This window comes from Oncorhynchus mykiss, chromosome 4, assembly GCF_057628025.1.
Source record: "Oncorhynchus mykiss isolate SJ-2025 chromosome 4, ASM5762802v1, whole genome shotgun sequence".
Taxonomy (NCBI): domain Eukaryota; kingdom Metazoa; phylum Chordata; class Actinopteri; order Salmoniformes; family Salmonidae; genus Oncorhynchus; species Oncorhynchus mykiss.
In genome coordinates, this window is record NC_143025.1 from 19,245,162 (window position 1) to 19,257,112 (window position 11,951).

At 46.0% G+C, this 11,951-nt stretch overlaps 1 protein-coding gene across 1 annotated transcript in view; it reads right to left on the bottom strand.

Annotated features, from left to right (window-relative positions):
- The window catches only part of LOC110521441 (leucine-rich repeat and immunoglobulin-like domain-containing nogo receptor-interacting protein 3), a 42,816-nt gene extending 32,666 nt beyond the window's left edge, over positions 1 to 10,150 (bottom strand). The window contains exon 1 of the mRNA XM_021598988.3: positions 9,573 to 10,150. The gene's annotated coding sequence lies outside the window, so the exon portion shown is untranslated. The remainder of the gene's footprint in view (positions 1 to 9,572) is intronic.
- Positions 10,151 to 11,951: the final 1,801 nt, after the last annotated feature.

Consider the following 11,951-nt stretch of genomic DNA (forward strand, 5'->3'; position numbering starts at 1 on the left):
CAGGTACAACAACCTCCCTCTCCTTGAGTTCTACAAAATGTATGTTAGTGCTGAGTATTTTCCTGTTCTGAGAAGACATGCACTTAAATGTGCACCTGTGTTCGGGACGACCTACTGCTGTGAGAAGTTCTTTTCCAAACTGATTCTTGCAAAGATTCGATTTCCCGCTCAAGACTGACTGATACAAACCTGGAAAACAAACAGAGAGTAGCGTCATCTTCACTGCCAGCTGACATCATACGATCGTCAAAGATAAGCAGTTTCAGCCATCGCATTAGAGGTGAGTTTGAACAAGTAATCATAATAACAACAACAACATTTACAATGTTAATATTTATTTAAATAGGACTAGCACTTGTCTAAATACTCAAGGGCACAAGCAACATCATATTTAAACTATACAACCAATGTCAGTGATTAAAGTCACATTAAAACATGAATAAAGCAGAAAATAGCACATTTTAATAATATGGCCCCCAAATTAATTTACAAGTATCCAAATGGCCCTTGATGGCAAAAAGGTTCCCCACCCCTGGTTTAAAGGAAGTTGAGGGATTATACAACTTGATAGAACCAGGGAAGGAGAGAGTGGAAGAAATGGATTTGTCTAAATTGAAGCGCGGCAGAGAGTGTAGACGTGTGTGGCTGGATGGGTATTTGACAGGTGTTCTCTCCTGTCTCTCTGGTGTAAATCTCAGCTCGAGAGAAATCCTACCCCACTGTGCAGTGGCCATACTAAAGTCTGCCTAATGCTCCATGGAGAGGTAACACTGAGCCGTGGTAAATAACAGAGGTTCTGAGTTCTCCCAGATGAAAGCTTAGGAGGACTCAGCTGCTCTCTCTCTCTCTCTCTCTCTCGGTATGTGATTCCTACCCTAGCACCTTGGTCCTGCCTCCCAACAGGAACAGGAATAGTACTATGTGACATGTGTCATATGTTTTTACAATCATATATCATTTTAATCTGCAACATACAGTAGATCATATATTATTGAGTATTTGCCTTATAGAAAATGCCAGCAAAAGGCCAACAATTGAGTCTCAAATAACAATGGTGACAGTCTGTAGCATATCTAGCGCTATGATAATCAACTAAATGCTATGCTCACAGCAGAGTAAAACGAAAACTGTCTATTGAAATCACACTAAACCAGTCTAAGCATGTAATTTCACTGACCCTGGATTGGGGCAGCTGCTAACAGAGATCCCATATTCCCTTCATAGCCTCCCACAGGCTTGGCTAGGCAGCATGCCATGGTCCACTCTGTACAATGAGATCTCTGGGTAATTGGGTGCTGCACATCAAATGCAGATCTCTTCTGACATCACACAGGAACTCACTGGGGCAGGGATAAAACAGTATGCTGTATAAAAGCACACAGGCAGTTAGTGTCAACAAACAGCACAGCCAAGCACACAAACAAACAAACAGCAAACTCCCTGCCATCACACAATGTTTATCCCGACTCATCCACCAATCAGCCTTCACCACATTTGGAAGAAAGGTAGCTCTTCATCCGAAGGACGAGAGATCAACTGATCTGAGATGAGAGCGAGAAAAAGAGCGAGCGAGAGAGGGGGGGATTGGAGAGGATGACGGGATAGGTTCTGACAGTTTACTGCCATACAACCGACCAATCTATGAATCTGTGATGGTTGTGTATTTCTAAGAAAGCTGAATAATTCATTTCAACCAATGACATGCTGGAGTGGAGAGAGGCACTTGTGCATGATAAATTCATAGTATATCCCAGTGGTCCAAAGGCACTCTGTCCTCTTAACCTTAAGAGTGTGGCAACCCAGTACACACAGACGAGAGTTCACCTGTCAAACAGAGAGAACAGTGAACGCCATCCAAGAAAAACACACACACACACACACACACACACACACACACACACACACACACACACACACACACACACACACACACACACACACACACACACACACTCCAGAACCAAAGTATTCTCCTCACTCTACTCTACTGTATAAGCAGCCAGTGAAGTCAAATTATCTCATGTGTGTTGGCAAACATAAATATGCAGTGTGTGCACTGTTGGTGCCGAACAATATTTTAGATTCAATTTTTTTAAATGAATGATCTTGTCACACCTGTCCTTGTGCTGTCTCCACCCCCCTCCAGGTGTCGCCCATCTTCCCCATTATCCCCTGTGTATTTATACCTGTGTTTTCTGTCTGTCTGTGCCAGTTCGTCTTGTTTGACAAGTCAACCAATGTTTTTCTCGTAGCACCTGTTTTTTCCCAGTCTCTCTTTTTCTCGTCATTCCTGGTTCTGACCCTTGCCTGTCCTAAATGTGAGCTCGCCTGCATGACCACTCTGCCTGCCCCTGACCTCGAGCCTGCCTGCCGCCCTGTACCGTTTTGGACTCTGCCCTGGCTATGAACTCCTGCCTGTCCCCGACCCGCCTTTTGCCTACCCTTGGATTCTAATAAATATCAGAGCTCAAACCATCTGCCTCCTGTATTTGCATCTGGGTCTCACCTTGTGTCGTTATAGTACGAACTGGCCATGACTTACCAGGCAGACTTGGACCAGCTCCATCACGCTGTCTCCCTGCAGGGAACTACCATTAAGAGACAGGAGAAGCTACTTCCGAACCTGATGGAGGGGTTCCGATCTCTGGCGGAACATCATGACCAGGGGTTCAAGGCATTAACAGAGCAATTCCGTGAATTAGCTCGCAAGCAGCATGCCACATCTGAGACCTCCCAGCCACTCAGTAACTTCCCTACTAGTGGTGGGTTTGTTCAGCCTACCCCGGCTCCCCGAGGACCCCTTTTACCTCCTTCGGAGCAATATGCTGGCTTCGGATCGATCGAAGATAGCTTATCTACTTACGTTAAAGTTCAGAAGGGCACTCTCCTGGGCGACGGCTGTTTGGGAGCAACAATCCACCGTTTGCCATAACCTGAAAGATTTCATTGTGGAGGTGAGGAAGGTATTCGATTCGCCGGTGCCAGGGAGAGAGGCGGCATGAAAACTACTGAAAGTACATCAGAACTCCCGTAGTGTGACAGACTACGCGCTAGAGTTTCGCACATTGGTCGCCAAGAGTGCCTGGAATCTGGAGGCTCTGTTCGATGCCTTCCTTCATGGACTGTCGGAGGAAATAAAAGATGAGCTCGCAGCGCAGGAGCTACCATTGAACCTCGATTCCCTCATCGCCATTACGATTAGGATTGATGGGGCTCGACGAGAACGCCGGAGTGAGAGGAGGTTGAGTCTCGGGAACATTTGTTCATCCGCTGGTGCTTGCTCACCTCTGAAGGAATCCGGAGGTCCCCGAAGTGTGCACTTCCGAGAAGAACCGAAGCCACCCGAGTTCCCTCGAGAATCATTGGCGATGAGTGAGTCGGTTACTCCTGAGACTGTGCAACTGGGCAGAGCTGGATTATCGCCTAGGGAATGTTCCTGTAGGATGAGCTCCAACTGTTTTCGGGTGAGAGTTTTATGGACGCTACCCTAGTTTCTGAGTTAGGTATCCCCACTCAACTCCTCTCTGTTCCCATGGACGCTAGGGCACAGGACGGCCGCTCTATTGGAAGAGTTACCCACAGCACTGTTCCTGTTAATCTGCGGGATTCAGGAAATCACAGTGAGGCTATACAGCTTCTCCTCATTGATTTCTCCCATGTTCCTGTTGTTTTGGGATTTTTCTTGGCTCTAAAACCACAACCCCGTTATTGACTGGACCACGAGTTCAACCCTGGGTTGGAGTCCGTTCTGTCATTCCCATTGTCTCAAAGTGTCTCAAATCCTGACTAATGGCCGTCCATTCTTGCATAATCAATGCTTGGAGTTTGTCAGAATTTGTGGGGTTTTGTTTGTCCACCCGCCTCTTGAGGATTGACTACAAGTTCTCAATGGGATTAAGGTCTGGGGAGTGTTCAGGCCATGGATCCAAAATATCGAGCCACTTAGTTATCACTTTTGCCTTATGGCAAGGTGCGCCATCATGCTGGAAAAGGCATTGTTTGTCACCAAACTCTTCCTGGATGGTTGGGGGAAGTTGCTCTTGGAGGATGTGTTGGTACCATTCTTTATTCATGGCTGTGTTCAAAGGCAAAATTGTGAGTGAGCCCACTCCCTTGGCTGGGAAGCAACCCCACACATGAATGGTCTCAGGATGCTTTACTGTTGGCATGACACAGGACTGATGGTAGCGCTCACCTTGTCTTCTCCGGACAAGCTTCTTTTCCGGATGCCAAACGATCGGAAAGGGGATTCATCAGAGAAAATGACTTTACCCCAGTCTTCAGCAGTCCAATCCCTGTACCTTTTGCAGAATATCAGTCTGTCCCTGAAGTTTTTCCTGGAGAGAAGCGGCATCTTTGCTGCCCTTCTTGACACCAGGCCATCTTCCAAAGGTCTTTGCATCACTATTTGTGCAGATGCACTTACACCTGCCTGCTGCCATTCCTGAGCAAGCTTTGTACTGGTGGTGCCCCGATCCCGCAGCTGAATCAACTTTAGGAGACGGTCCTGGCGCTTGCTGGACTTTCTTGGGCGCCCTGAAGCCTTCTTCACAACATTTGAACCGCTCTCCTTGAAGTTCTTGATGATCCGATAAATGGTTGATTTAGGTACAATCTTACTGGCAGCAATATCCTTGCCTGTGAAGCCCTTTTTGTGCAAAGCAATGATGACGGCACGCGTTTCCTTGCAGGTAAACATGGTTGACAGAGGAAGTGCAATGATTCCAAGCACCACCCTCCTTTTGAATTTTCCAGTCTGTTTTTCAAACTCAATCAGCATGACAGAGTGATCTCCAGCCATGTCCTCGTCAACACTCACACCTGTGTTAACGAGAGAATCACTGACATGATATCAGCTGGTCCTTTTGTGGCAGGGCTGAAATGCAGTGGAAAGGTTTTTGGGGCAAAGAGGGACTTTGCAATTAATTGCAATTCATCTGATCACTCTTCATAACATTTTGGAGTATATGCAAATTGCCATCATACAAACTGAGGCAGAAGACTTTGTGAAAATGTATATTTGTGTCATTCTCAAAACTTTTGGCCACGACTGTAGCTGCTGCCTGCTGTCTTAAATACAAATAAAAAAAGCCTAGGAAATGAAAAAGCCTAGGTACAGTATTTCTGATCAAACAGCTCCACTCTCTCCACTCACTCTCTCTGAGCTGAATTCATGTTCCCTGAGGATGAGGCAGCCTGTTTAGAAGGTTCTCACCATCCAACTGTCATCAAAATGCTTAGAAGGTTCTCACCATCCAAATGTCACCAAAATGTACAGACAGACACAAAGGACCACATTTGATTTCTTCGTTCAAAACATCCAGAAAGAACTGGAATTGGAGAATGGTATAGGTCCCTTCCCCCTGCTCGTAAGCAGCCTTATAAAATGACACAGATACAGATAGAGTTGTAAAAAACATGACCCTAAAAATACACTCCAACTCTTGGGACACTTAGGGAGACGAGGAGGCTGCCTTCAATCTCTCCTTCTGCCTTCCGCCCCACACATATACATTAACCCGGCATAATGAAGGAAATAGCTGGGTTCAGTTTCCATCATTAGCTGTCCTCACTACCACACTCTGCCATAGCACTTATATGAAATATAAATGTACCCGACATCCTGCTGCTATATAGCTGTGCCTGCTCTGCTCTCCTGCTGCTGTTGTATCTGCTGCCTCCTCCGGAGACGATTTGAGGAACTGACTCATTATTATTTAACACAGAGGAAAGATGGCATGCTTCTGAACTGATACCATGATCTCCTGCTTTAGATGATAGATAAGAGTCATGCATTGGACAGAGAGGCTGATTGAGGAGAATGCTGGTGGATGGCTGAGCTCCAGCACAATCTGACTGATCATCCATCTTCACCTTTCATCATCACACTCACTCAGCTCCCCTGCTGAAGGTTGCCGGTCCCAAGCTCAGTCAGCTCAGTCTAATACCCTGTAAACTATTAACTAACGTGCGCAAAATGCTTCATAAGAAAAGCGATTAATCAGACCAGCAATCGGTTTAAGTCTGGTCACACCAGACAAAAGGGTTCTATTATAACTTCTCGCCAGGGTCGGTCGGGGCTGTGTGTGGGAACATTTAAGCAATAAAATAGCTATTTTGGACAAACACAAATCTATCAAATTAAGGCCACCTGCAGCTGACAAGTGGTGGGCAGACCATGGGTAGGGTAATCAGATACCCTGTGCCCTCACATCAATCAGATTATGGCACAATGGTACAATCAGCTTGTGGCTTGTTTGATGACTAGACCATTCATTTTGTAATTAAAGAGCGGGCCCAAGCAACAGGCCCACTGAGAGACAAAGAGGAACCTGAGCCATTGTCCCCCAAAGGCCACAGTAAACAGGTATTCTAATACAGGAATGCCAGAGGGGCTATGGCCTACGATGAGTGATACAGCTACTGTAACATAGAGCCTGTATAACTCACCCTGCTGCCCCCACAACCCACTCATGTACATCCACACTGGAGAGAGATATATTTTATGGCCAGCAAGTCACACTATTTCAAGTCGAGCTGCCAGGCAAAGAAAATACATAAAATGAAATTTACAGCCCCTGACCCCCTCCTCCGGCTCCCCACTGCCCACTAGGTGATTTACCGGCTCTGCGGCCACGCTCAGTTACACTTACAGGTTCATGTTTTTAACTGTCAGCCTCTCACACTTCCATGCCTCTATCTTCTGCCATTTTGTAAACCTTCTGAAAACAACAGGATTAGTTATTTGTTTTTAAAGGCTGTGTTTGGGTAAGGAACGAAGTTTATGGTTGACCAATAATTGACATCCCTGAAATGTGATGAGAAACCAACCATTAACAAATTACTTATCAGCGAATAACAGTCCAGGCTGTAGCAGATTAATTACATTGACCATGGAACAGAAATAGCCTATAGATATGATAACCAGCTACAGTGAACCAGCTAAAGCATACAAACCACTACAAATCAATCCTAGCTCTCTCTTTTAGCCCTCTTGTAAAGACATGACTAGTTCATTCCACTCTCTTTCATGCCAAGACCAGAAAGACATCAAAACGCTGCCCCCAAGGAATACAAATCCCTGTCTCACTCTCTCCTCTGTTCTGACCTGCTATTGTAGTATCTGCGTTGGCAGATGCTCTGGGTGCTACAAAGGGGTCACAGGCAAACTCATTAGCTCAGATGCCAAATGAACCGGCCATGTTGTTACAAGGGTTCCGCTCAAAGCGGGAACAGAGGAAATGCATTATGGTTGGAGGAGGTGGAATGACCGGTGGACAGGTGTGGTATGATGATGGGATTGTGGTGGTGGGACAAAACTGAGGAATATTGCCTGCGAACACAAGCAGGGCTCCTTCTGTAATCTCCTTTATTGGCTTTAGTCACCAGCTGGTGGACATCCAAAGACATCATAGTACAATACCGAATCAAGTTACATAATGGTGTTAATTCCAATCACTACATCTCTATTGTACGTATTACACCTTCATAACAAGGCAATGTAGTAAATGACAATCTGACACGTAAAACTGTAACAGAGGTTGACAATATTGGGCTCCCGAGTGGCGCAGGGGTCTAAGGCACTGCCTCTCAGTGCTAGAGGTGTCACTACAGACCCTGGTTTGATTCCAGGCTGTATCACAACCGGCCGTGATTGGGAGTCCCATAGGGCGGCGCACATTTTGCCCTGCGTCATCCGGGTAAGGGTTTGGCCGGGGTAGAACGTCATTGTAAATAATCATTTGTTCTTAACTGACTTGCCTAGTTAAATAAAGGTTAAATACAAATGTTGAAAGGAGCCTATCTGTTCAATGACCTCTATGAGCTGTGAACCAGGTTTGATGTTCTTAAGGTATGATTGATGTTGCCGACTCACAGTGCTGCAGTTGGTTCAGGACAGGTCATTCTGAACATTCATTATGCAGCTGAAGAGGTGAGAGAGTGGGAAGTCAACTAAAGTGGAATGCCCATATTTCAAGAGCGAACTGGATATTTTCACTATTGCCACTTACATGCTACTAGTAGCCCTCAGGCGTTTGACAGCACACAGGGGCAGTGTTCTGCTGTCCTCCACCACTTTTCCACTCCCCCATTCTCTTCTGCCCACTGTGACAGTAGTGGTGCTCTAAGTTTGCTTACAGGGGATGCATGGCTGTTTTACTGGCCTCAAAGCCATGCTGGGAAACAATGAGGCTCGGCTCTGCCAGTGCTGAGGAGATGTAATGTCACATTTGAACACAGTGGACAGCTTTATATGCAACAGCGGGAGATGGCAGAGATCCGTAGGCGTAATGGATACATTGCACTTGGAGGCACCATGGGTGCCATAACAATTCATTAGGCCATTTCATTATGGATGGGCAGGGTTATCCTGTGGCTAGGTGCTGTTAAACGCAATTGACTGAGGGTTATAAGTGCAATTGCTACCGGTGCTCTCCTGTCTCTGATTAACCAATATCCCATCCAATATCCCATAACAGACAAAGTATCATCTTGTCTCATTGCATCTTATCTCATCTCTCACATAAAAATCCATCAGGAAAACCAATAAAAACGGGCATCAGAAATAAGTCCAGGCATACAGGCAGGCAGATTGGATAGGAGAACTAGACTGTTTCACCAGCAGCTATTGTTCCTGTTGTCTGACTGTCTGTCTGACTGTCTGTCTGAATGTATGTCTGAATGTCTGTCTGACTGACTGCATGTCTGACTGACTGCATGTCTGTCTGACTGCATGTCTGTCTGAATGTCTGTTTGATTGACTGCATGTCTGACTGACTGTATGTCTGTCTGTCTGACTGCATGTCTGTCTGTCTGACTGCATGTTTGTCTGTCTGACTGCATGTCTGTCTGTCTGTCTGACTGCATGTCTGTCTGTCTGACTAGGGCGGCTGGAAGCCCTAGAGCTCCAGAGTCAGTCATTCAGTCAGTCCCACTAAGCCAGACAGTCTGACTGTGGCAGGACAGGGAGTCAGTCCAACAACACATCCCCCTCACAGTGAGACGCCTGCGGGGTCGATCCCGGGTGCAGCCTCCTCTCTGTCCTGGCAATCAAGCTCTAATTGTGTGAGGATGAGCAAAGACACGGGCAGAACGTGGTGGTACAGAGGAAGCAAATACAGAAGACACGTTTTAGGGACAGAGAGAAAATACCCACCCAAAGTGATAACAACATCAGATGTCTGTCTAGCTCCTTGGAAAACAATCTGTTATGACTGCACAAACCCACTTTGACCTGAGGCTGATGGAGAAGCAACACACAGAGCCTCTGGAAGTGATAACAGAAGGGTTGGGAATGGGATGACACTGATGTGATAGGAAACCGCACAAAAATCCACAAGGCAGGGAGACAAAAGAGGATGATTATACAGTATCCATTCACTTAGCTCCAATCTAATATGTGGTGTTACATCCTAATTAATTAATGCTATTACACCTTCAGTTGATTACAGGTGGATGTCAGTGACAGGGAGTCCTGTCCCAAGTGCTGTGGGGATCCCATGTGTTCAATGTCTGTGCTGGTTGCATGCCTGTGTGAATGTGTGGCTTTTGCATAGTAGAAGTTGTCTTACCCAGATCTTGACCGGTGGTCCATCCACGTTCGCAAGCCTGGTCCTCACTCGGTGTGTGTGTGTTGCCTGTGCGTCTCTGGTTCTGCGGTCCGTCTGTCCAGAGAGTGTGTGTTGGACTGTGATGTTGCTCCACCAGCTTCCCTATGATAATACTCACTGAGCCTCCAGCTTTTGACAGCAGCAACTGAGCCTGACTGCAATTGCTTCGCTCCCCCTCTCGCTCCCCCTCTCGCTCCCCCTCGCTCCCGCTATCTATAGTGCATCAACCTCTTCCCTCTGCCTCTGCAGATGAAAAGGCAACTGAAGTCTCTTTCCCCCTCTCTCTCTCTCTTCTTTGTGTTCCAGAGTCAGCTTCTGGTTCCCATTGGGCACAGGGCTTTGTGTCTCTGCCACTGTGACAGCCTGAGCTGGTGATGGTGTGCTCTTTCACTACAGGGGCATGTGAGTGTGTGTGTGTGCGCATGTGTGTGTGAGGGAGAGAGACAGCCCTGCTGCTGCTGTTCAGTGGAGCACATCTGTGCTGTTGCTGCCTCCACTACTCCGGCTGTTCAGCTTCACAACTCACTCTGCTAGCCAACTAACGGCTTAGGGATCATCTCAAAAGTCTGGAAAACAGGAAAAACATAGACAAAAGGTTTAGCTCATCCACAAAGGGCCAGATGGCAATGGAATGATGGAAGATAGAGAGGTTCAATACATTGCATTTGAGATTGCTTGAACATGGAAATATACTTTTTTCTTGATATTATTAATATATTTCTAAACTTCTGCTGACCAAACAGTAAAAAAGCACATTTACTTTCTCCCTCTGCATAACCCCAGACAAGCAACATAGGAGTCACATTTTATGCCCCCTGGGAGCTCAGAAGCTGAGAATGAGGAGATAACTTTACCTCCAGGCTGTTCAAACCGATATTTTATACTTCAGCCATGGTGTTAAATAACAGAGCAAATCGGAGTCCAAGGCAGTGCAAGAGTGTCATATTCAGGTGAACGCATAGACTGTACCTTATTTCACCCTTTAATGCCTTATTTCACCCCTTATTGTCCCTTTATTGTCCCTAAGAGACAACACTTCAGGTGCACTAATGCAGAATCTCTATGCAAAGCTAAGAAAATGCGAACACGGTTCTAATTATGTAAGGAACCACCCAGTAATGATCATATGAAAGAGGTGATCATTATTTCTCTGTTTCTGTACTAGCACGATTCCTACTCATTGGCAGACAACGTCATTCCAAAAATGTATGTGCATAATCATATTACAGCCTACATGATAGTTCTGCTGTTTTGTCTGAGGGTTTACATTTGATCTCTTAAAGCAGGGGTTGGCAACAGGCGCGTGAGGGAGTTATTTTTCAAATATATTTTTTTACACCAATCTCGACAAATAATTTCTGTATAGACCTAGCTTTGTGCACAGGAGCATTGTCATGCTGAAACGGGAAAGGGCCTTCCCCAAACTGTTGCCACAAAGTTGGAAGCACAGAATCGTCTAGAATGTAATTTTATGCTCTGGCGTCACTGGAACTAAGGGGCCTAGCCCGAACCATGAAAAACAGCCCCAGGCCATTATTCCTCCTCCACCAAACTTTACAGTTGGCACTATGCATTGGGGCATGTAGCGTTCTTCTGGCATCCGCTAAACCCAGATTGATCCGTCAGACTGCCAGATGGTGAAACATGATTCATCACTCCAGATAATTTGTTTCCACTGCTCCAGAGTCCAATGGCAGCAAGCTTTACACCACTCCAGCTGATGCTTGGCATTGTGCATGGTAATCTTAGGCTTGCGTGCGGCTGCTCGACCATGGACCCCCATTTCATGAAGCTCCCGACGAACAGTTCTTATGCTGACATTGCTTCCAGAGGCAGTTTGGAACTCGTAGTGAGTGTTGTAACCGAAGACAGACAATTTTTTAGGCATTTCGTGCTTCAGCACAATGACAGTGCCACGTTGAAAGTCACTGAGCTATTCAGTACGGGCCATTCTACTGCCAATGTTTGTCTATGGAGATTGCATTACTGTGTGCTCAATTGTATACACCTGTCAGCAACAGGTGTGGCTGAAATAGCCAAATCCACTAATTTGAAAGGGTATCCACATACAAGTGTATGTAAACAATCCTTCCTCCAAAGGACTATTCAATGGATTACATTTAGTGAGAAGAACATCATGGAATTTTTATGTCTGGGTTTCGTGAGGAAACACTCTAGCCTTCTGTTGAAGCTCTGGTCTCTGAAGTCCTGCTAGGGATTTCTCCACCCCATGTATTTCCCCAGGCAAGAGGCAGGCATAAGTTTGCACGATCTTGGAGTCAAGTGTTCTCAGGGATGTTGGAGTCAAGTATACTCATGGATGTTGGAGTAAAATGTTCT